Source organism: Eleutherodactylus coqui, chromosome 4 (assembly GCF_035609145.1).
Source record: "Eleutherodactylus coqui strain aEleCoq1 chromosome 4, aEleCoq1.hap1, whole genome shotgun sequence".
In the NCBI taxonomy this organism is placed as follows: domain Eukaryota; kingdom Metazoa; phylum Chordata; class Amphibia; order Anura; family Eleutherodactylidae; genus Eleutherodactylus; species Eleutherodactylus coqui.
Window position 1 is genome coordinate 20408896 of NC_089840.1, and position 26602 is coordinate 20435497.

Consider the following 26602-nt stretch of genomic DNA (forward strand, 5'->3'; position numbering starts at 1 on the left):
GTTGGACCCCACTGATCAGATAGGGCATAACCTCATTTCATTGGACAGCCCCTTCAAAGTGACTCTTTGGTCTTAGAACAAACTTTTATCCTGAAACCAGAGAGGGTGGGAGGCATATTGTCTGTAGCTGTTCTTGTCTGCTGTCCCTCCGATCCACCAGTCCTTGGCCCCGTAGTTGGCTGTCCAAGATGGTCGCTGTCATTTTTTAACTATCTAATGCTCGCTGTGCACAGCTCTCTTGATTCTATGCAGTTGTATGCATTGGGAGACCAACACTATCAATACATTGTGGAGATTAGGTAGTCTGGCAATCGTGTATGGATGAAAACAGAACTGGAATTGGCAATTTTGTCCCAAAAGTGAAGGGTCACTTTAACTCAGATCGCTTTAGTAGAGTATTTTAAAGAAAGGTTGCAATACCAGGCACAGCCACTACAAAATGAATGGCGCTGTGCTGGGTAAACAATGAAGGAGATGTGGCGCTTGATCTAGCGCCATGACCTCTAATCATGGTGGTGCCGCTACTGACTGGATATGCCCTTCTCTAAGACTAGGCCATCAATATCAAAATCTGGTAAAACACCTTCAATGTTTCATTGTAATACAAAACATTAAAGTGGTATTCTGGGCATTTAATCCCTTGCAATATTGCTGACCTCTCCGAAGATAGGTCATCAATAGTTGATCGGCAGGGGTCTACTGTTCGGACCCCCAGCGATCAGCTAATCTCAGCTGGATGTAAGTACTGATTTCATTGGGCGCTATACCTTCTATTGTACTTCTGGCTCTGACCCCAACGCGGACGGAGATGTTAACATCAAGCCCTCTGCAGTGAGTACAGGGGCTGAGATCGGCTGATCGCTGGGGGTCCCAATAGTAGGCCCCCTGCCGATCAACTTTTGACCTATCCTAAGATTAGGCCATCAATACTGTAAGGGGATAAATGTCTGGAATCCCCCTTTAAGGGTCTGTTCCATGTCATCTATTTGACTTTTGCACGCCGCTATGCTGACTCGTGCCCTTTTTTTTTTTGCTCCTCGCTGTTGGGTGTTACTTCCTTCTAACTATGCAGAGGTGTTCAAAATAGATAGTATGATGCATGGTGAGTGAATCCGATCACTCTGTAAGGCATTATCGGTCTCTCTTTCACCTCTGCTGTCTTCCCCCAAGGACATCTGTGACCTATGCGCTAAAGATGCTTGGGGGTATTGTCATCGTGAGCTTTACTAGCTGGAATCCTCCCGCTCTGACCAAATATAACCGGCTGCTACTGATGCTAGACGTGAGCGATACCATCAGCTTCCTGCTCTAGGAACCTAGTCCTTCTATACTCGCCCGGGCCTATTATTTCCATCTGTTTGATGCAATCCGAGTCAATATTAGCCCAGCCGGAAGATTTAAAGGTGAATTCCTTAAGGTCAAAATAATAATTCCTTCCACAATCCCGGTTCACATTTCAATTAATGAAGAAAATTTTTTTTTTTACTCGCTAAAGTCATAAAAACGGAGTAGAGTCCTAGAAGATGACAAGAGTAATTCGTCCCCAGAGTCTGCGCTCATAAATGGTACCAGTCTACGCTTTTTAGAGCAGGAAATTGCTTAAATAACAATTACCTTTTTGTTGATTTTTGTAGTGGAGGCAAAAAATATCCTCCAGTTTCCCTGAGTATCCACTTTAAAGGCTCATGGGCCTGGGTGCAAAAGTTTAGCTTACCCCCCTCTCCACTTCCTGTGCAGCTACTCTGCATGGCAACCGGCCATGGTCCGCCCACAAAAATATGTGCACATATACATTTTATGTATCAGACACTATATTTTAGGAGGAGTTAGCGCCCCTCTAAGAGCTGGAAAGGACTGCTGAAAGTTACAGGCTGTTACCGCTTTAAAGGAGCAGTGAGGACAATTAAGAGTTTAAGGGTTATTCAATCTAAACATTCAATAAGCCTTGTAGCACATATAGCAGGGTTACACACGCAGTCTACTACACACAAGGAGCCTCTGAGAGCCTTTTTATAGGCCAAGGGCACGTTACACGCTGAGGGATTTCCGAAAGACGACCACTCAGGGGCTTTCTGCAGTGATAGGAAAAAAGCAACATGTTGTCATTCATTTGTAAGTTCATGGGAGTCTTCCAAACAGGGAAGTGCAGTCTTAAGAAAACTTTTACGTCATTATTTATTACATTCGCTTCAGGTCATAAGTAGTAAAAGAGGATAAAAAACTTGCCCCTGGAGAGAAGCCCAGGTATGTTAGTAGTGAGGGGGCCCTTGGGACCCACTAGTGGTACTGTTGTACCTTGACGCCCACAGAAGTGCTAGGGGTCTGACTGGGTTTTCATGGAGGAACGCCCTTGCCACACCCCTAGCTCCTGATTGTCTGAATTCTTGAAGGTCCTAGCAGCGTCTGTATTGATTTTTGGCTGGCCTGGAGGGTTAGGGTTAGTTTTCCTGTTAGGCTTACATTATTAGCTCTAAATGCTTCCATGTTACAGCACATAGATGTGCCCATTCAAAAGGACTAAATCCGGATCTAATGCAGACAAAAGTACAACTCGGTACCTCACAAACATATTTCTAGGTCGGATTTAGAATCCTAATTCACACAAAAAAATCCACCCTGGATTTCATCATCTGAACATACCCTAAGCCTGCATTGTAGGTACTCTGAGCTGGCAGTGCCACTATGGGATCGTCTTCGAGAGAGACCCTTTAAAGGGGTTGTGCCACAACCAACTCTTAACACCTAGCCATAGGATAAATGATAAAAGTCTGATCGGTGACGATCTCACCACTGAGACCCCTACTGATCGCCAGAAAGGGATTTCCCATGTCCCCTTATCTCATCAGTGCAGGCTCACTGCACCCACCCACAGTGATGTGGAGATTGAACAGAGTCACGGTTGCATTTGCCCACCACCTTCAGTCCCCCGCAGGTCTCCGTTTCCATGGAGGCATCAGTGAGATTTCGTACCTCTAGTCACTGCTGCAGCCAATCGGAGGCCGCTGTGGTCATGTGACGTACTCCTGATGTCATGGCTCCCATCAGTGAGCAGTGGTGCAGTTAATGACCGGCGCAGCTGCTCATTAGTTGCAGTGATCACATACCGCCCGCTGGGACTGTGGAGAGTAAGCGCTGGATTGCTGGTGCAATCAAGGAGCTGAGGACGGTTTATTCTTCATTTACCGAAAATGGGTCACTTTTTTTTTTAATCTGTTAACTTCTTTCATCAAATTTTTATTTTTTTTATTTTTTATTTTTTTTTAAACGACTTCTGAAAAATCATGTCCATGTGTGATTTCACTTTATCAATTCTCGCAGCGGGACCCGACCCGAGCCCCTGCAGGGACCAGCGCTGCACTCGCCTGCTCCCGCGGCTCCAGCTCTTTGATGTGCCGGCTGCCGCCCAGCCGATGCATGTGCAGAGCAGAGCCGGCGGCCCGAGAGTGGCATTTCTGTGCGGGCCTCTGCAAGACCCATACAGAAATAGAACATGCCGCGATTTGTTTTTCGCGTGTGATTTCACGCGGACTAATCGCGGCCGTCTGCATAGGATTGCGTTTTGTAAGAATTTCCGCCCGTGTGCAGGGGGCCTATGTGGAATATTTTTTTGCCCCCCTCCCGTCATAAGAACAAGTATGGCATATATTGCAATGATGGACAGGTTACCAGTATTCCGGAAGATGGCAGCAAGAAGGGCCCGGACGATGTTCTTGAGCGATACAATATTGCATGGTATGTCACTGATTACGCAGAAGGGTCGGTGATCCGGGGATTATTCTGATTACCAGATTGGAGTCAGGAAATAGATCCCCCCCCCCCCCCTAAAATAAGGAAAATTGGCTTCTATCTCATTGGGGTTTTTTGCCTTCCTCTGGATCAACATTGGGGGTTAATAGCCTGAACTAGATGATATATGTCTTTTTTCCGACCTAATATACTATGTTACAAGGTTAGGGCTCTTTCACACAGGCGCTGCGATTTTCGGTCGGCCATGTCACGGTCACAGCGCGACCGAAAATCGCATGTGAACAGGAGGCAGTTGTGACCGTTCAGACGGCTGAGTGCGGCGTGTATGCACTGAGCCCGGGATAATGTTGGGTGGAGGGAGAGAGTTTAGCTCTACTAGACTCCCATTCCGCCCCTTGCCGGCTGACGGTAATGGGAGAGGCCAGACAAGGCAGGAGCTAGTATGCGAATCTCCTGTTCCACCCCTTCCCTTTGCCAATAGCCGGCAAGGGGTGGAGAGGAAGAGGAAAGGGGGGAGGGAGTTCAGCAGAGATGCTGCTAAATTCCCTCCCACCTCCCTTTTCCGGCAGCTCCCATAGGAGTCTACGCGACCGTCACGGCCACCGTATTCCATCCAGAAGATACTTCCAGAACTATCATTTCTGGCCTGCGTAAAAACAGACTGGAATGCACACCGCAAAAACGGCCATCTGCACTGATGCATTGGAATCCAATGCATCAGATGGGTAGCGTATATCGGGCGGACGTGAAAACGCGGCCAATATACGCTCGTGGGAATAAAGCCTTATACGCACATCAAAACAGTGCAGTGAATAGCTACTACGCCAGAGCCAAGCTCGTAACATAAATACAGCATGAACCAACCTCACTGCATAGATCCAATACCAGAAACAAGCTCATAACATAGATACAGACCCCTATCCAAAGTCCTAACATAAATACAGCACTAGAACCAGGCTCAGCACGTAGTTACAATACCAGAAGCAAGCTCATAACACAAATACATTAGCAGAACTAAACCGTTGTATTGCAAAGGCACTGATGGGCTGACTCAGAACACCATAGGGAAGGAAATAGAGCCGGGAGGAGGATGATTCATGTAGCTCCAGAAGATGCTGATTCACAAAGGAAGATCATCGGGTTGGCCTAAGGGGCAGTCTACACACATCTAGTGCCCCCCTATAAACATAAGGTTGGCACCTTATGTAACCGCAAAGGTTGCATGGAACCAATCAGGCCGTATATCTTTGGAGCATGAGGCGCAATGCATTTTATTTGCCTTCTTAATGATATTCTGTACCTTTTTATGTCTTTTATTTCTCACTAACATTACTGATAACATCTACATTGATGATACCCTATTGGTCCAACCAACAGAATGGCAAACGTTGCGGCACGTTGCAGTTGGGTGCATAAATAAACAGCTGTGCTGTCCTGTAATCTAATACCCATGAGGATATACCAGGTCCGCTTGTTGCGTCGCTACGCACCGCTGCGATCGATATTTTTGTAAAATGAGTATCACGATGGCCTCAAAGGGTTAAGAGGAGACCACATGCCCGTCAAAGACCTTGTTTTTCATTTTGCCTTTCATACTGGCACAGATCCGGCTAAGAGCAGCCCAGATTAGTTCAGAAAACCTTTGAAGAGATTTAAGATGTCCTTCAGCCAGTTTGAAGGTTTTTGTCTTGTAAATCCAGTACAAGGACGCCTGCAGGCATCTCGACCCTTGCTGTGTTGCTGATGCATCTCAAGGTCAATCTAACCCGCCCTGTGACATTCAGCACACACAAAATTATGCAGTGAAACTGCTACAGCATCCAGCCAACCAAAACTTCTCCGCTCATCAGTAAACGAGGTGCTTATTTTATTTTTTTTCCGTTTTTTTTTTTTCTTTTTGGCGTGTTTTTTTTTTTTTTTTTTGCCGCTGTAAGACATAATCCAGGATTTCTGCTGTATGTGATGACAAGGTCATTTCTTACTTAATTAGAACACATGTAAAGAACAAAGCTAAACTGCTTCAAAACAGCTTTGTAGTTGATGGAGAGGATTTCAATTCTTTAAAGGGATATTCACCCACTGTAGAACTGAGCCTTTAATTGTGCAGACTTTCTTCTTACCCTTTGATGTCCCTTATGTTGTAGGGTGGTCATAGACCCATCGAGAACTTCACCAATTTTACCAAGAATCAATGGCTTGGGCAATAATTCATTGGTCTGTCGAGACCAAGTCGTACTTAAAGGGAATCTATGGCCTAATTGGGTTTTTTTGCCTATTTTACCTAATTGCAATGAAGAGCATTCAGAGATATGCTTTACAGCAGCCTTGTGGGCCGTAGACACAGTAGGCTGGAGGGGACCCATTAGCTTCTAGGGCTGAGTGTTATGGACATTCTCTATGCAGGGAGGTGGAGGAGGTGAGCTTTGATCATCTATTGTAAATGGTGGATCCTGTGTTATCTATATATAGGGGTCACCTCTCAGTATAATTCTGCCTGAGATGATAATGAGATGACTGATAAGAAGTTTTCTGTACAGAACAGAAAGTGTCAAACTATTACTTGGCTTTGTGTGCAGAGTGCAGAGAGGGGAGGAGGTGAGCTGTGACATCACCTATTGTGAATGGTAGGTCCTGTGTTAACTATATATAGGTGTCTCCTCTCAGTGTAATCCTGCCTGCAATGATAATAAGATGATGGCTGAGAAGTTTTCTCTACAGAACAGGAAGTGACAGACTATTATTAGGCCTAGTGGTCAGTGTGAGAACTGCAGGATTTTAGGATTTTGTTAAAGGGCCAGTGCTGTGATAGACAGTGTCAAATACTGACACTCCCAATCTCCTTCTTCTTAGATTTAGGCCGGCTGCACATGAAAGGGGCGGATTCCAGATGCGGGATCCCATATGGTGACCCTGCATACCTGTTGTTTTCTTCTCTCATGTGGATGGTCCGGACGGAGAGCCATCTGACATGCGCAGTATAGATTTCCCCACGCCGTTGCTAGGCAAAGATGCAAATCCTGCGACCTTTCCGCAATGTTAATTGCAGAGGGGCTGCGGGTCGGACGCCTTCCATTGACTTCAAGGGAAGGTGTCCGAGCGGAATCTACTCAAAACTAGAGCCTGTTTCGATTTTTCCTCCACAAGTGGAAAGTCGCAATTAATTTCCGCTCGTGCAGGAAAGAGCGCTTTCCCATTGCATGCTATTTGCTGCTGAATTTGCGGGGGGTTGCTAAAAGAGGGATTCCGGTGCTGTTTCTAATGCTTGGATTGACCATACAGTTATAATAGAGGAGATCACAGCTCATCCTCCTGACTGTATACGTATGGTATGTAGCTTATTTAGGTGAATATAGAAGATACTGATAATTAAACTGTACCCCCTAGCAGGCAGAAATGGTATAGCCTCTAGCTAATGCTGTGCTGATGTATCATGGGAGTGATGTGAAAGTGAAAACTAAAAAATCTCACCATTGCAATGGTATTTGATAAGCATTAGACAGGAGGCTGCAATTTACTGAGGAGACCCCCAGATTGTGGCAGGCAATTTAGGTGAGCGGGCAGGACGGAAACATGTATTTTCACTAGAGTGGCCCTTTAAATATATCATGACATTGAAAATTGAAAAAAAAATCACCAAAAATTCTTAAAAATATCTTTTATATAAAAACCTGTTTATACAAGAATTCATTTTCCGATGACGTGTTCCCTTTAAGAGAAATCCTGACCTATTCAGTTTAGAAGAAAATGGATCTGAAGCTTTGAGGCTTTGTTCAAATTCAGATTAGGAATTTCATCATTGGAGCAGAAAAACGGAATTCAAGCTGTGAAGAACCCGTCACAGTGGTGCCAAATAGACCTCATTGATTTATAATGGGGGCCGTCACATTCCGTCCTGGTTTTACACCTGAACTGGACACAGCTGATTACAGTTTGGTGCACTTTGAGTAGGAGTCCAGCATCCGTAGCATTCTGTCTGGTGCAGGGGGGCATGCCATATGCCCAATAGAAGACTATGGGATCGGTTCTGTATTAGTGTGTACTAAAACGCTGGATGGAAACCAGCCGGAATACCAGATATATAGGGAATCGGCTTAATGTAGGTAATTACTACTAGCAAATAGACCTCCCAACACTTGAATCCCAAATTTTACGCCCTGCTGTATGGTATTGGGCGAACATCTGTCTGCATCTCAACACAGTGAAGCAGAAATGGGGGCAAGTCACCCAATGTTGATTAGCAGACGGTGGGTGGGGGGGTGTTGACTATTAGGGTGTGTTCCCACGATCGCGCTCCCATTGTCGGCCGCGGCTGGGTAGAATTGCAGCCAGAAGCCAGTACCCATTACCTGCCTTATTCGTTAGAGTGTCTGCAGTAATTATTATAATGAATCTCAATTGCTTGACACTGGCGCTGCAACCATAGTGTTAATTAACATAAAAATGAGAATGCCGATGCTAGATTGATGTTTGCCACAACTGAAATGGTTTCCATATGGCAGGCCTTGCAAGATACATTTCGCATGCCACCTTTTTGTCATGGCCAAATTTTTCCAAGCTGAACCAAGTTGTCCGTTCCACTGCCTGCCACTTCCTGCTGACATTGATATAGCGGATATGTAACTTTCTAAGACAACAGATACATACTATCATATACAAAGTGGTTGAGCAGTTGTAAACTACTGATGGCCTATCCACAGGATAGAATGGCAATAGTAGATCGATGGGGGTCTACAACACAGGACTCCCTTTTGATAAGCTCTTTGAGCTCATACATTGAGCTGATGAAGCAGACAGCTCCCTTCCTACTGAAGTGAAGGTGAACTTGTAATACCAACTCTGGCCACAACAGTGGGAACGGAGCTGCTTGCTTCCTGCAGACATCAGTTCAGTGCAGGAGCACACTGGCCCAGAGAACAGCTGATCATTGGGGATCCCATCCAGTGACCTACTGTTTATGGCTCATCCTGAACATAGTCTATCAATAGTTTACAACCCCTTTAGGTTACCCAAACATCTTCAATAGCTGTCAGTGGGCAGCTCCTTCTCCTTGCCCCCCCCCCCCCCCACCTATGAATGTTCAGTTTGGCTGAGGGTTCATATGTTTTTCAAGGGCAAAAAGAAGTTGGCTGCCAGACAGCTTGTGGCAGTGGCTTATCTACAGAGAGGACAAAAGGATCAGGCATTGAAATTCAACATGTCTAATACTTTTTTTCCCCCTGACATCATATGTTGGTGGAGAGTCTAGAGACTTCCCCATATAGAGGCAGTAGTCGTCCGGTCCTGTCGAAATCTGTGGCTTGGGATGTCTTTTCCCTAATGTGTACGGAGAGCTTTAGAATTGATCGAGGCAAAGACATTAGTTCTGGTTTTCAATTTTCTATTAGTAGCCTCCATGCCCTGCCATCCATTAAGAGGGTTGTCCATGTGTAAATTATTGATGGCTCCTTTTTCAGAATCGGTTATAAATTGTTGAGTATACGTTGCCAGGAACCCCCATTGATCTGCTGTTGACTGGGCTGATGCGCTAGTGCATAGATCTGATTTCTGTAGGAAGCAGACAGCTCCATTCCCACTGCAGTGGCCAGGCTTGGTATTGTAGGCTATTCATTTCAGTGGGACATTTGTCTGTAATACCAAGCCTGGTCACTACAGTTAGAATGGAGCTGTCTGCTTCCTGCAGAAAATCAATGCTGTGCACAATTGCAATGGCCCAGAGTGCAGTTGATTGGCCAGGGTGTCTGGCAATAAACCCCCACTAATCTACTACCGGTATTGATGACCAGAGGATAAGTCATCAATAATTTACAACTGGAGAACCCCTTTAACCGGATACTGAATCTGAGGGTATATTTTCTTGAAAATGGAAGGCCGGATAGTTGGCCTACATATATTTAATGACCAGAAATTAGTAACGAGACATCGGGGCTATAATGGAATTACATGGGGAAATCCAAGTTACCTTATTCACCTTTCAAGCAAATTAGATTTACCCCATATGCAAGTTAGCTCATGTCAGCCAAATTGGAGACTTCCAAAAAGATCAGGGACGCATCTGTAGATGGCTGTTTCGGCATTCTTGGCCCTTATCAGATTAAGGTATTGGTTGGCTGGATGTCTCTGCCTTCGGCTGGATTCAGACGAACGTATATCGGCTCGGTTTTCACGCCGAGCCGATATACGGTGTCCTCATCTGCAGGGGGTGGGGGGGATGGAAGAGCCAGGAGCAGGAACTGAGCTCCCACCCCCTCTCTGCCTCCATTTCACCCCCTCTCCGCCCCTCTGCCCTATTTGCAATGAAAGGAGGTGGGTGGGGGCGGGGCTAGGGTCCACGAATTAGCCCCGCCCCAGTCCCGCCTCTCCTCATTGCAAATAGTGCAGAGGGGCGGAGAGGAGGCAGAGAGGGGGTGAGAGCTCAGTGCACTGCTCCTGGCTCTTCCAGGCTCCCCCCTGCAGAGAGAAATGACGTATATCGGCCGGGGCGTGAAAACCAGACCGATATACGTTCGTCTGAATCCAGCCTTCTACTGACAATAAACAACCCCGAAACAGTTGTCTACAGATGGGTCTCTGTTCCTTCAGGAAGAGTTTCTGTTTTAACCGACGGGAGCTAATTTGCATACATTTTTCCCATGGAACACTAAAAATGAGTCCCTGTACACTCGTTGGGTCTCTTCAATGACAACAGATACCCTTCCTGGGATTTAGCTGTGTATATGGTGGATTGTGCTTACAATGAGTACCCAGCTTGGTGGGGGGTAATAAATTACTTGAAAGTGCTGCGGAATAAGTTGGCGCTATACAAATAATCCCTTAGCCTGTTGATCGATGGGGATCTCACCACTGTAACCCACCAATCCCATTATCGGGGGTTCTGGGCCACTTCTGCCCGTCAATGCAGGGGTCACTTTCTGCAGTGACATCAGAATGGATAGAGCGCTGGGTGAGCAGATACAGTCAGCACCCCATTCATTTCAGTAGGCCTTACGGAAATACCCAGCTTGCCCCTCAGCTATCTCCGACAATCTCATTGACAGTGAATGGAGCATCGGTGTGCTTGCCGACCAACGTTTCATTCAGTTTCATGTGGGGACACGGGACATCAAGGGGGGTCCGACTTGTTGATTAACCCTTATTCAGTCCACTTCTTCATATCATATGTCAAAGCTTCCGGACCGGTGTGATTTTTCACAGTTCTTGTGATCAGTCATTTGCCGTTTGGACAGTAGCGGTTATCACAATGGACAAACTGTTGAGTCTCTCGATCTGACATCTGTCTCAAGGGAACCATCTGTCAGACATTGTGAAAAATCATTTGAACAGACGTCTGCTATTTTGATCAGTCGGGGCGGTCGTTTTACGTACTGCTACAGTAATTAATGCTCATCGGTGCTTCCTCCTTACCAAAATTATCACAGTCTACCATCGGGAATGTTAGCAGATATTTTAGGTTAGGGAATTGTTCTTCATGCCATCCCATAATACATTAGTGTTGGATCACCTAAGGTACATGTACATTAATGGGTAGATAATGATGAGCTTCAGTGGCTGGTCCCAGGTTTCCCCTCACGGTCGCATCTGTCTACGATTGTTCCGCCTCTCCGGGAATGTAGCTTGGCTGTCTGGAAGAGGAAATGATAGTCTGTGTATCTCAATGCAGCCAAAATTTCCCAGGATCTTCTTGCTGTAAGCGGAAAGTTTTCTCCTAACGCCAGTTCTGTGCTTTGCTTCCTTATTTCAGTCCAACTTGCCAAACTGTCACTCGCATTACAGACGGCTAATTGACCCATGCATTGACCTATTTATTGAGGAAGTAATGCGACTGTGATTTGCAAAGTTTCTCTAACAAGTAAACAGAGCGAACTGGAATGGAGAATTTGTAAATTTATGAAATATAAGAAGTTAGTTTTTTTTTGGTGGGTGGGGGTGGGAGGGTAATATAGCCAATTACCTCCTTTTCGGTTAAGGCATTTCAGTCTTAGAAGCTTGTCCACGTCTATACTATGTATGGCCTGTACTTGGTAAGTGGAGGGAGTATAAATGATGTTCTATCGTGTTTGGTACTATGGAACATGTATGGAGTCGTGTGCCTTTAAGAGGAGGCGAGAAGAGTGGAGTGAGGGGAACAAAGTGTTTTGGGTGGGAGAGACAGAAAGGGCATCAAGGAGTATATCCCCGGAGCAATGCCTTGTGGCCATCATGATGCTTGGTCCAACAGATTGTTGGCCAAAGTAAGAAGAGGAGAAGGACTTTTCCATGCAAATGGCTAATTTGGACTTTCGTGTATAAAGTATTACAACCATTACTGGCTCCTCTGTTCTCACTTCCACCGATATATACAGCTGCAGAGGTAAACCCAAGCCAGGGATAGTTGATCCAACCTGGTTCAGCAAGCTTAGACAGTGGAGCCGCCTACAACCGGCTTCTCAACATCCGGATAGGTCATCAATAGCTGATCGAGACCCCGGCTGATCATCTGTTCTGGTCTCTGTTATTTTGTGTGGCGCAAGAAGCAGATGGTGACGTACACTTTGCTGTGGCCCAGGTTGGTATTGCATTAAATTCAATGGCAACATTGCCCGCAGTACCAACCCAGGCCACTACAATGAGTACAGTGTTATCTGCTTCCTGCTTCGTACACACTGACAGTTGCCAGGAGAACAGCTGGGTTGGGTCAAACCGGGTCAGTGAGAGGACGAGCCAGGAATAGTGCATGGCCACAGACATAAGGAAAGGTCTCAAATGGAGACTGTTGACTCTTGCTGACAACCGGAAACAGTTTATTGAATAGTCCAATGGTAATCTCTGACAATGTGTCTTATCCCTATTCTGAAGTATGCCGGTGAGAACGAGGTGCAGGAGAGCCAGATGGGAGCATTTGGTGCTGAATTCGGTATACCCAAGGTTAACAGATTCGAAAAGAATTCTATCAATCTCCATTCTGATCACGGTCAACATGGCCGACCAATCCAAACGCAATATGGTGCGGCTACTAGTAGGAACTCCCCAAAAGTACATGCTCAACATCCTCAACCGTACTCACTCTGGTGCCCAAAACAGCACTCCACCATCCTCCTCCAACCTCCCGGTCTCCTCTAACTCCGCCCCCATTAAAGTAACAATATCTTCACAGTCGTTAACATTTTAGAACATTTTAAGTAAACTCTTGCCTATATGGTGTAGTAGGAACTTCCCCCTCACCGCAGGGGGGTGAGGATCCTATGTGAGTGGTGACATTCTTCGGACTATGTCAACACCGCATACCATAATAAATCAACATAAAGGGTGGTTTCAAAAAAGTAGCAATTTTTTTGTGCGTTGGTGGACACGGGCTTCCAGTCCTGCGTTTTTCTGAATGGCCCCATCGCGCCTTGTCCTACTTTCTTAAATGCCTTCTTGTTTGGAATGCGGTCGAGGTCACTCGTCTGTACATCGGATTATCTCGTCACTGCCAGTAAGGTAGCAAGTGAACGTTTCCCACGTCGGCTGGTGATGAGATACCAGTCCTGCCACAAATTTGCATGACCAGGTATTTAAATCGAACACAACGGACGGCGCTTTTATCGCCATCCTCGTCTTATTCGCGCCCCTATAAGGACCCAAGTTCACGTCATTGGGGAGCATTGTGTTTTTGTATTGCCCCTCCGGACACGGTCATCTAACATTACCGCTCTAGTTCAATGCCATGTTGTGACAAATTCTCCCCTGTTGTTTCTTGTGTGGTTTCCGGCACCCAAAGGGTGGAAAGATTGTTGTAATTGGCACCCGCAGCTGCTCTTTCTTTTGACAGGGGATAATTTTGCATCCAATGCTTTGTGTGACAGCTGCCTAATTGGGCATTCTCTCCTTGTAGCAAGCATGCCTCCTTCAAGCCTCCCCGCTGACAAATGGTGGAGGATTATAGATGGGGACATGCTGACCCGATCGACCTTGCTGAGACAGCAGGGGAGGAGCCTCATGCCTCATGGCAAAGAGGCTTTGGGTCATCGAAAGGACAAGGTCACAAGCCAGGTGGGGAAGCGACTCGCTATCACATGACCGCCAATCCAATGTCACCGTGTCAAGGGCGATCGCTGCGTTATTGATTATTGTCCCTTTTCATGATGCCTCGTTGCGGCGGCTTTATATATTGGATGTCAGTGATTAAAGTACGGTGCAGTGAGCAAGCCATGGAGAATGGAAATTATAATACTGAAAGCCCGGAACATTGATCTACATCCTTGGCGTCGGAATCAGTGCGTGATATTGTCACCGGGGGAGCAAACGGCTAACCTCCGATGCCGAGTGCAACCGTAGAACCGAATCCGGTGTGCAAAAAGTTCTTGCAGCGCTTTTTTTTTTTCCGACCTTTTGTCTCGCGGCCCCGGCGATTATATGCCACGCCACTTTTGTGTAATATCAGACTTAGCTCGGGTAGAACGTTGTGTTTGTTATTAGATGTTAACTCTTCTTCTTTTTTTTTTTTTTCTTCGTCTTCCTCCTTCTTTTGAAAGGTTAATAAGATGTTTCATGGCTGAGCGCTCCTCTCTCACTGGTTTTATAGAAGTAGGTGCTCACTGAAGGGGAATAGCTTGGCAGATTTTGTGTCTGCCCTTAGACGTCTCTGGACAAAGAGGTTACCTGCTGTTTGGTGCTACAGCCGCATAACAAACCGCGCACGGACAATTCTGCCATTACTCACCCAGGTGTAGTGACACGAATCGAATGCAAATTTTTGTAATTTTCTTTTTGACACCCCCCCCCCCCCCCCTCCCGATGAAGTGGCGTAAATATAAACTGTTCCCTCTCCGTTCTCAGTAATAGATTAATTTTTTTTTTCTTCTCCTCAACGTTATCTTCACCCTTCGATGTAATCCCCGGAGGTAGAAGTCAGTCAATGGTACTGAGTGATGAATTAGTGCACTCAAGTCTACTTGCATGTGTGTGTCTACGTGTTTAATACTAACCTTGTTCTGCATACGCTTAGCTGCTCTGAGTGATTCAGGCGTAGTAAAGGTTTTAATCCTATGCCCTGACACGCATGCTGTTGATTAGTACCAGTAGGTGTCTTAGAGGAGATTCTCTCCCTCCTTTCGTTACTGGTCAGGACCTGGGCGCTAGGGGAGTCAAGTCGAAGGAGAAAGAAGGATGTATTTTCATTAGTATTCTAAGGAAGCCATTCTGTCTGCAGAACAAATTGATTGCCACGCCGTACCTGCGCCGGGACCAGCGCTTGCAACGAGAGGGAGAAACATAGAGGTATGCTTGTAATCTGTTGTTACCGTATCGCAGATCGAGGCATTCCAAGATTATGTTCTTGGCGTAAACATTGGGAAGATTGAATTATAATTAAGGATAAGCAAAGCGCGGTCTTGTTACGGTGTTCGGTCTGTCGTGTCCGTAGACAGTTAGTCTTGGGTTATATAAAGTTGCTTTATTTATTGGCATGGGATCTGTTGGATGTCAAGTCTTTGTAATCTCCTCGTAGATAACCGCACTTGTTAGAATGCTTTGCTGGAAACTCCGAGTTGAGGTCTTCACCTCGAACGTCTCATCAAAAGTGGCCAGAGATGAGCTCTACTTGGGATGTCGGTTTAGTATGTGAACCATGAGCTGTTTACATGAATAGTACAGGCAGATCAAGTGTTTCGTCCACTTTCGTAGAACAGATTGTGCTGTTAACATTACTGGGCAGGTGGCAGACGTGCATGGGAGCTTACCGTGTAATGGGAGGGAGGGGGTGGAGAAGGTATCGATGAGCGAAAAGACCTTAGGAGAGCTTTTGCCAACGTGGAGTGCGGTATTAAGAAGGGCTGGACATGAGATGTGTGTTTTGTGATAGATAGATAGATATGAGATAGATAGATATGAGATAGATAGATATGAGATAGATAGTTATGAGATAGATAGATAGATATGAGATAGATAGATATGAGATAGATAGATATTAGATAGATAGATAGATATTAGATAGATAGTTATGAGATAGATAGATATGACATAGATATTAGATAGATAGATATGAGAGAGATATGAGAGAGATATGAGAGAGATATGAGAGAGATATGAGAGAGATATGAGATAGATATGAGATAGATAGATATGAGATGGATAGATAGAGAGATAGATAGATATGACATGGATGGATGAATGGATGGAAACAAGGGCAACTTTCCAAACTTCTAGAGAAAAAGTCTGCTCTCTACTCACTCATGAATTAATACATATATTCTGCATTCTTCACGTATCATACATTGTAAAGTATCCTGCTAGAACACGTCTGATGATGACAGATATCCCTCCAAAACATGGGGAAATCAATCAAAGTGACAATCTAATTAAACTCCTAACACTCTTCCTTGGATATTCATGAGCGAAGAACTTCCTCGGAATTGTTATTGCTGCTCATTTACAGTTCTCGTCTATCCTGCGCCACTTTTAATATATTTTGGTCACTTTACAAAGTATTCGCCAACACTACAAACCATGTGCGTGCAATTTTGGTCAGTGAAGTCCATACGATGTTCTTGCGATTTCTATTCACGCGCGTTTTTAATCGTATGATTCTCTCTGCTCTGCACCTCGGGGTTCTTTTTCCATGCGGTCCCCATAGGTAACCTGTGTTAAAAACTTCTTATACTTGCATGAAAATCATCTGCAACTCGCATGGCATGCAGGTGTGATACGTGCCTTTTCACGCGCCTACAGAAAATAATGAGCGATTATTATTAATATATATATATATAATTATTATTATTATTTTTTTTTTTTTTAAGAATTGTCAAAAATAGGACATGAAGCAAGTTTTTTGACTCCGACTATTGGTTCAAGAGAAAAATCACTCATGTGAGTTAATCCATTCAAATGAATGGATTCTTTTCCCATGCAAGTTCTGTCCATCTTGCAGTCGGATGGATAAAAGTCACATGGAAAAAATTGCAAATCCACCCCATATTCACACGGACGATTGCAAATTGATAATAACCAGTCTGATATTTCATGTGATATTTCATGATATTTCATCCGATGCATCGGAAGAGAGCAAGTGACTGAAATACATGATAATGTGAGGTTGCTTCGCACCTGGAGATACTCTCAGCTGCCCCTGCCAAAAATAAATACCGGAATCAGCCTTTCAACTTAGTTACCAGCCGGGCCGGTGAGTCACTAGCTGGGTGGCACCCCTGACACACGAGGATGGGAAACGAATGCCTTATCCTCTTGTCTTCCCTGGAGATAAGCAGAGCTCTCTGGCTGCGGCTTACCTCCCTCTATCTCTGTAAAACACGTGAACGCACAGTCAACCATTGTTGAAGGTGTATGGACACCTTTACATTGTTATTGATCCTAGTACAAGATGGGCCATTGTCCCACCCCTAATTCTGGCACCACAATCCTAATGAAAACGGTCTAAAAAAATCTGTCTTGATTATGACGGGCAAGAAGGACAGATTTTTCTTTGACTGTTTTCATAAGAATGTGGTGCCAGGGTTAGGAGTAGACTACTTTTCCGTGGCCCATCTTGTATATCACAATTCAGCTCTGATTTAGCTTTGGGACTACAGCAATTGGGTGACGTTATTGTAGTCGGGCAATGACTGATCGTCTACAGAACGGGAGGCATTCTTCTTTGGAAACTTTTTGTGACATTTGTACTCATAAGTGGCTTGGCTGTCCAGATTGGCGACAAGCGTGAGAGATGAAGAATTCCCTTCTGAATTAAGAGGGTGAGACCTTTGTATTCATAATGTATGAAGTATGATCTATGAAAGCAGATGGAAACAAACCAGGGGGGGGCTACACAAAACCACTAGCATCTGAACCGTCGCTCTATAGGGCAAATGTAAGCGACAGCTGTTCCAAGTAAACCCGGCCACCAGCGGAGTGATGAGTCAGAACTCCTTTACTAGTCATTTTGTTTCAGCTCACCTGAAAATAGTCGTCGGATGATTTGATGGTCTGGTGTAAACAGGTAATCCCTATTTTTCAACAACTAGTCAACAGCTTTGCAAGGGGGTGTGATCTTGTTTGGCGTGTGCCTCCCACCAAATGCTGATTGGCTCCTGCCTTTCTTTAACATTTCACCCTCCCACTTAATGCTCATTTGTTCCTGAAAGCACATAAATACATGAGAGTGATCCCTGGCTGAACAGTCCCTACCGGTCTTCGAAAAAAAGAGCCCTCGCTGCTTTGGTTTCTGGCTGGGCTTCGTCTTCGAGGATGCACTCGTTGCTACAGTTTCTTGTTGGTTTTGGTCTTCGATGCAATGCTTTATACTACAGCCTCTCTCAACAGTGAGTATTCACTCGAAGACCACTCACATGTATTTATGTGCATTCGATGGACTCGGCAACCAATGAGGAAGGGAGTTGAAATTTCAAATACATGTCCACCAAGGAACCCCACGCCTTCTAACTCGTCTATGAACAATTTTTTTTTTTGGCCCATGTAAATGGCTCCCAACAATTTGTTCAACGATCATACAATTGAAGAACAAGTGAACATCGATCGCTTTATGTAAATGCACACAAGCAGTAGTCGTTTGTACGACTATTCATACAATAGTTGTCCTTTGTAAAGCTACCTTCAGTCCATAATACGGCGACCTCTTAATATCCACAAAATGACTACAAAATTTGGACCCCTCTGTTTCTTTAGAAGCCTGTGCTGATGCAAGTTGGATTCATTGGTTCCGCAGGGGCGGGGTTATGTGGCAGCAATACAACCAATAAGATACAGGCATGTTGGACAAACCCACCGATTTTATTGGGACAGGCTGATCCTTTTTTTTCCGGCAGCGCTCTCAGTTGAAGGTATTGTTACAGCATATCCGCGTGCAAGTTTTGCCCACGGAATACGCTGTATCAATCAGCCATATTGGCGCTCACACAAATCGTGTAAGACATGCGAGCACGGAAAGTTGCAGCACCCGCTATCTTGGCGTGTATTACGTGAGCATGCATGGCAGTTAGAGATGAGCGAGTATACTCGCTAAGGCACATTACTCGAGCGAGTAGTGCCTTAGCCGAGTATCTCCCCGCTCGTCTCTAAAGATTCGGGGGCCGGCGCGGGTGACAGGTGAGTTGCGGCGGGGAGGGGAGAAAGGGAGAGAGAGATCTCCCCTCCGTTCCTCCCCGCTCTCCCCCACCGCTCCCCACCCCCCGCCGGCCCCCGAATCTTTAGAGACGAGCGGGAAGATACTCGGCTAAGGCACTACTCGCTCGAGTAATGTGCCTTAGCGAGTATACTCGCTCATCTCTAATGGCAGTTGGCGGCCCACAGCAAGTATGCAATGTTATTCTGTACTCGCGGCATGTCACAGGCTTGTCTCTCACGAATAACAACACCAACAATAATAATAAGTATTATTTTGTTGATTCGCCCGGTTTCCGGTTACACCAGACGCATTGAGTGATGCTTCGAACATCCGTATGTATCTGTGTGCGTTTTCTCGTACAGTAGAATGTAATTGGCGCAACCATCAACACACCAAAACAAATAGCCCTATAAAAGAATGTGACCCCCAACACGTCACCAGATAAAAATGTACAAAGTGCAAAGGCAAAATAAGTTGTTGATTCAGTGAGCGGCGGCACAGAGAGACGATTGTTTGTGGCCGGGAGTTCATTGCTGGGGTCACTTAGCTGCTGTAAGTAGGTACGGCATTGTACTGAATGTCTTTATGCCAAATTAGCCGAGTGGCGAGAGTTTAGCGTGAGGTCACGGACTCTAAATAAATCCACGCTTTGTTCCGTGCTAAGACTGCGTGTCGGCTTCATGCAAATTGCATTTCCAGCAAACGCCATGAGCTCAGCCCAGCGCTCCGTCATACGTTGCTCTACCTGTCGGTCCTTCGTCTGAAGCTGCAATCTGCATCTATTCATTGCGTGCCAAAGAAAATGTAGGCGGATTAAGACCTCGATGACGCAGATTTGTCTATAGGACATCCTATATCATTGGCGCAATTTAGCAGGATGCAACAGTAGCGCAACCATTGGCCAATGAAAAATTGGCGCACAAGTGCGTTTTTTTTTACGTCTGTGTTGCACCGCATTTTTCCTGTACGCAAAAAAAAAAAAGCAAGGAAGCGCAAGTGATGCCAATTTTGTCATAACCAATAGAAAACGGGGTGCGCAGGAAAAAAAAAAAAAAACAGATGCTAAGACCTTATTTACAAAGGATGAGTAGACCTTTTTAGAAACGGACTTATTTTTCATGCGCTTTTGCTTTTTTCAGTATAATCCATTTTTTACACGCATGAAAAAAAAAAAGGAAAGTGGTTCAACTGATGTTTAAAGCTTCCGTTGATGCGAATGGGGACGGGAGAAAAGACGGAACGCACTCACATGTTACGCCCGTGTGAATAAGCCCTAATCCGTTTTCACAGGTTTTTTGGGGGTTTTTTGAACCATTTTGGTCCCTGAATATAAACTAAAGCGGGATGAGCTGCGATTCTTTTTTTTTTTTTTTTTTCCTTTTACACTCAACCTTAATCTGAATGCGCCAATTTTATTTAACAGGACCTCTTGTTGTCAGTAAAAAACATGGACAGAAAATGTGCCCATTGGAGATACTGGGTGCCTATAGCTGAGGGCTTGAACACATGGGCGCTGTTTTGTCGCGTTATGCGGCTGTGATCACCGCGGCCACAAAACAGGGCGAAACGGAACCACTGTATTCAATGGTGGCCTTTTCATTAGCGATATTCGCATCGATCTTCCCATAGGTTTTTTTTTTTTCAAACTCATGCGCACTTCTGCGGAGTTTGAAAAGTTCAAGAAGGAAAAGAAGACCCGTTCCTGCGTAATTACACTCTGTAGTGGCGAGCGGAGTCGCACATACGGACGTCTGTTTTTGCTGTACTCAATGAAATTGATGAAGACCACTGATAGGGGCCATGATGTGATCATTCTCTATCGGGATACGGCTATTATAAGTGCGCCAGTTTCTGCCGCAAATTACGCCAAAAAAGTCTTGCATGCATTGCACTACATTGGCGCTGTGTTTGGAAGCTATGAGGCGAATATATGTTTAGCCCGCGTTTTGCAGACTTTAGCGCAGAGATAATGTATATCTGTGTGTCTATTTATATATTTTTCAAGCCCGGGTATTAAAAACACAGCAGTCGCCACTTTTTTCTGTATCGCCTGAAAAACACGTCCTTCATAGTCTATGGCGAGAGACTTCAATTCAGATGCAACCGTGTGCCATTAGTAGTCACCAGTATTTGACCTGTATTTGTGTTCATTGTTAAGATTTTCTATTGGACGAATACAAATTTGCCGTCGGCCAGCGGGAAATAAAACCAATGAAAGCGAACACGGCGGCAATAAATACCATCAATTACTGATGACCTACAAACGCGTTACAGATGATATTGCAACTGTATTACGGATATGTTACAATATGCTTGTACGAATCTGGTCTTTTAGGCACTTTTTCCCATCATACCTATAAACTGGGTTGGGCTTAGCTGTTAGGGGGTGTGGCCTATTACAAAGGGTTGTGGCCTAAACGCCCCATGCACCAAAAACATGCATAAGCATTTGGTTGCATAAACTGGAATATTCTAAGACTACTAATAGGTTTTAGAAAGTTGCATCAGATCTATCATCCAGCTTGAGTCCCTGTGAGAAGTAGGGCGCATTTTAACCCTTTGCAATCCAATTTCGGATTCAGGGTTTCCTAGGGGGGCTTACTCTTTCTGCCATTATACAATGGCACCATCTGCTGGCTAGAGCCAGTACTGTGGTATGTGACATGCTGGAGAGGTATCCGACAACAGAGCAGCCAGTGATCTACAGTAAGAATACCCTGCCGGACGTCTTCCGACATCGGAGCTGTACAGCCTTCAATCAGAATGTCTTTAGATGTCAGACAGTGGATTGGAAAAGGGTTAAGACTAAGTAGTTTAACTGACCTTTTTCATGGACTGATACTTGGCCTGATGAATGATTGCCAATCAACAAAGCAATCTTGCTATGCCATCCGCTCCACAATGCAAAATTACCCGTGTGCAGGCGCCCTAAATGTGCCCCACTGCCATCTGAATAAAGATGAGGCAGGACCGCCCGAGCGCAGTATAGGGGAGACCTCCATGACGAAGATAGGAAGTAGAGGGAAAAGTTTTGAGAAGGAGTTAGTGATTGCATTGGGAGTGGAGTTATGGGTCACGGGCGGGGTCACCTTAGATTGGCCTAATCTTCCCCGTGTGGACCGCATAGAAGTGGAGAGGCAGGAAAGTAACGGGGAGAAATATGGATCAGCCGGGCAGCAGAGTTGAGGATGGAATGGACGGACACGAGCCTGGAGGCCATGGAGAAGAATGTCACAGTTGTCTAAATGGGAGATCATGGCGCATTTTTCTTGACTTGAAGTTGTGGAAAGATTGTATCCAAGAGATGTTTTCAAGCTGGAGGCTGCAGGAGGTGGTGAGGGCTTGTATTGGTGGCTTGAAATTATATTTTACTATCTTAAGGCCCAAGAGAGACTGGAGGTGGAAGCAAAGGTGCCTTCTGGAAAGAGCCTTAGTTGTGATCTTGTTTATGAGGATGTTGGACAACACTATGGTTGAGGTAACGTTATCCCGAAGTACAACTGCCAAAAGGAGACCCTTCTGGAACATATTTGGCTAATGAAGTCTAGGGGCATACTAGACATATGCATCAGGAGGTTTTCTTGGCGTATACATCAACGGTAGAGGGGAATTGGGTTGGGAACCTCAACTTACACAGGCTGAAAATGGGAATAATTAGTTACAATCCTATTACCTTTTGTGCTTGTAATGATCCTTCAGTCGCGTTGAGTCGGACAATGGCCGCAGACTCCAAAGTGGCTCTAGGGCGTTGTTTAAGTTTTAGTGTAGAAATGGAATTCTCCATTTTCTGTTTAATGAGAACTAAGGAATATAAGAAAAGTTCCTACAAAGTAATGACCTAAGGGTGCTTTCACACAAAACGATTATCGTTCGCAAATGATTTCAACAGGATTGTTCCATCATTCAGTTGGCTGCGCCAGCGAATGTGAACGACTGAACCGTTAGTGTTTGAACCCAATGAGCCAACAATGATTTTTATGCTCGGATGAAATGAACAAGAAGCGAACGAATTACCGTTCATTTTCATAAACGATTGTTTGAACGATAATCGTTGCATGTAAAAGGGCCTTCAGTCATTACAGGAACTTGATACTTGTACTTTTCAAGAAATCGCTTTTTGCAGGGACAGCCAAGCTGTTTTCAGGTATTTAATTGTGACCTCAATGACTGTACATGGGAAGGAACCGCCGAGCTTATTCTTCCATCAATCAATAGGTTCACATCTAGTTAGCCAGAAAGTGTAAAGGGAAACTAAAATCTATCACAAATAAGTCATCACCTTCTTCCACAACTGAGGAGCGCGTTTGTAAGGAAGACGTGAAACATTTATTTTATTAGAATGGGGTGAAATTGTAAATAAGACTGTGGCCTACTACAAACCAGCCTATATATGAGTGCGGACGGACTATGGGGTGGTGCAAAGGTTGAGGTTGCAACTTGGTCCTGGTGCCTTAGGGGTTCCATAGGTTTGTCTGAAGATCCCAGTACTATATATGTATAATTGTGGACCTCTTATACATTTTGCATTCGGCTCTATGAGCGTAAAATGAACGATTTTGAACAGCTATATATTTCTTACATTTACACTCGATGGCCACTTAATTAGAGACCCTTTTCTTGTAGTGCTCTGGACCTCCTTTGGCCTTCAGAACGATTGTGGCATCCATTCACAGGTATAAGAGGATCCAGAAAACATTCCCTACACCATTACTCCATCCCCACCAGCCTGACGGGAAGGGTTCAGCGATTCATGCTGCTGGTGTCCAATTCTGACTCCCATCAGCACGGTACCATCTGACCAGGAGAGGTTTTTCCGCTACTCAGTGATACAATTTTTTTGCACTCTTTTGCCCACTGGAGTCTCGTCTTTCTCTTAGCAATAGTGTCTACTGTTATAGCTAGAGATGAGCGAGCGTACTCAGATAAGCACTACTCGCTCGAGTAATTTGCTTTATCCAAGTATCGCTGTGCTCGTCCCTGAAGATTTGGGTGCCGCTGCGGCTGACAGGTGAGTCGCAGTGGGGAGCAGGGGAGAGCGGGCGGGAGAGAGGGAGAGAAAGATCTCCCCTCCGTTCCTCCCCGCTCTCCCCTGCAGCTCCCCGCTCCGTGCCGGCACCCGAATCTTCAGGGACGAGCACAGCGATACTCGGATAAAGCAAATTACTCGAGCGAGTAGTGCTTTTCCGAGTACGCTCGCTCATCTCTAGTTATAGCCCATTCGTACTATGGAATGGGAAATTAAGCATTGAAACGTGTTAATGGAGCACAGACACTGTATATGGCTGCAAATTACTTGTGCAGTGCCTGTTCATCAAAACCATTCCTGGCATCCTCCTCTGACCCCTTTCAGTGAGGAGTTGTTTTCATCCACAGGATCCTCTTTCGCTGATTTTTTTTATCCTCGATCACACTATTCTCTGTACATTCTCCACACCATAACATGAGAAAACCCACGTGGTTGGCAGTACCAGAATTTGCATACAGGAAAGCACCAACTGTGTAAGAACGGGGTTTCTAACAAAGTGGTCATACAGTGTAGATTGAAAGTACAGTGCATATTAATTTCTTAATATACTTTTATAGCCGTCAGAAAGCCATTTTTCTACTCCAGATCCTCGAAATAATCACAAAGTTAAATTATAACCCTTTAGCTGCCTGTTGCCACCAGTAGAGGGCATTAACTGCGTACTGATAAGGTATTGAGCTCAACAATAAAATTGTACACAGAGAGCTCCCTCTAGTGGTGGCTCTTCGGGAATCCAGAGTGTTATTTAAGTAGGTGTCAATGGATTCATAAATCTCTAGGAGCAATAATGGAGGGACGACAACGTAGAGTCATAATAAATGATGTTCCAGAAGTGTTGGGTAATGGAGAATAGAAGTATTTACTGAACCGGACAGTTCTGTAACGTCCAATACTTGCGGACATATTAAAATGTGATATTTGTAAGGCATCTTGCCTTTTTGTCTTAGTCGCCTTTTAACGTAAGTCATTTTTAATTTTAGTGGTCCGATGATTGGCATGATTTCTGATGTGCTGTAATTAGCGATCTAATGCTTTGCTGCGGTGTTTTATTTTCTTGCTGTATTTCCGATGGTTTATACAAAATGTCATGCCAGGCTAAGTATTTGGTTGTCCTTAAGCGAGCTAAACACTTGTGATACAATGTACAGTATGCGTAAATGGAGTGTGTGTATGTTAAGTGTATTCTAAACCCCAGGAGCCTGGATCAAATGCCAGCTGTTACATCAGTCCTGTTTGTAATCTTACATGCTACTCGATGACCTTGACATTGCAGTTGTGGCCTCACCGTGTGTTCTATCTATTTTTAAGGGTGATTTACTTTGTGTGTGTATATAGCGTCTAACCTTGTTACACGTTTTAAAGATACTTTCTGAATACAAATATACTCATTTAAAGGGGCTTTCCAGGGCTAAAATATTGATAGGTCATCAATATTAGATTGGTAGGGGTCCACCCCAACCGACCCTGCCGATAAGCTCTTTGAAGAGGCCGGTGAGCACTGCTATCTCTTCTAAGGACAGTAACATCACATGGTCTGAGAGCAGCTCAGCCCATTCAAGTGAATCAGATTGAGCTGCTATACCAGGCATCGCCACTATGAAATGAACAGTGCTGTACCTTGTACCCAAGCACTACGGCTTCTTCAAACAACTGGTCGGTGGGGACTCCAGGCCACCGTTCCATCAGTGGAACACCACCGATCTGATATTGATGACCTAAGTCCAGGAAAACCCCTTTAATAACTCCACAAATAGTTACTTGATTATTTTTCCTAATTGAACTTATAAAAGGGTTTTCTAAAACTATTGGTGTCCGTGCACATTAGGTAAATGTTGGCCAAACCTACTGATTTCATTTGGATTGGCTTTCCATCTAGCGTGTTTGGTGGTCATTGGATTCTCCTGCGATGATATATGTTGAGGGAAAAGAAAGATTAGGCATGTTGAATCGCTGTGATAGATAAGTTGCTGTCCGTTGCTTCACTACCACCAAGTGAAAAAAGGTATGGTAAAGTTGGTGGAACCCTCACTGATTATGAGAATAGTGCACATTGAGTCCCTCTAGTGAATAGAGGAGCACAAGCTTGACCACTACTCCATTAGGTGTCCACTGAGATATCTGAGCATATCACTTGGCTCTATTCTTCAGTTTCATAGATGGTTAAGTGGGTTGTGCCAAGATAGAAAGTTATGCCCGGTCTACATATTAGGAGATAACTTTCTGATCCGTGGGAGTCCAACTGCGGACACTCCCACCAATCTTGAGAGGTCCCGGCAAGAATGCAATGGAAGTCGCAAGCGCTTGGCAATCTCCAGCACTCCCATTGCATGAATGCACTGCAACAGTGCACTGCATTCATGCAAGGACCTTTTGGGACGGATCAGAAGGTTATGGTCTATTCTGTGAATAGGGGATAACTTTCTATCTTGGCACAACCCCTTTTAATGGAGCACTTCACTCCGTTCACTAGAGTTACTCAGGCTGCGCCATTCTCATGATTGGTTGGTGGGCCTCAGTAGGGGAACCAGCAGTGATCAGGCGATGGGTATTCGATCAGAGGGGATTCTTATTATCAGAACAATACCCTTGACTTTATTATCTAGACCAGTGTTCCCCAACTCCAGTCCTCAGGGACCGCCAACAGGTCATGTTTTCAGGATTTCCTCAGTGTCGTACAAGTGATGTAATTCTTGTGAATGCCTCAGACATTGCCACAAGTGTTCTTACTATAGGATATCCTGAAAACATGACCAGTT

General features: G+C 44.9%; 1 protein-coding gene across 3 annotated transcripts in view; it reads left to right on the forward strand.

Moving 5' to 3' along the window:
* Window positions 1-26602, forward strand: part of NRIP1 (nuclear receptor interacting protein 1) — a 91373-nt gene that overhangs the window by 52571 nt on the left and 12200 nt on the right. Inside the window, exon 1 of one of the 3 annotated variants that reach the window (XM_066599116.1) lies at window positions 14878-14982. The exons of the other annotated variants lie outside the window; for them this stretch is intronic. The gene's annotated coding sequence lies outside the window, so the exon portion shown is untranslated. Of the gene's footprint in view, window positions 1-14877; window positions 14983-26602 lie in introns of those variants that run through there. 3 annotated transcript variants of the gene reach the window in all.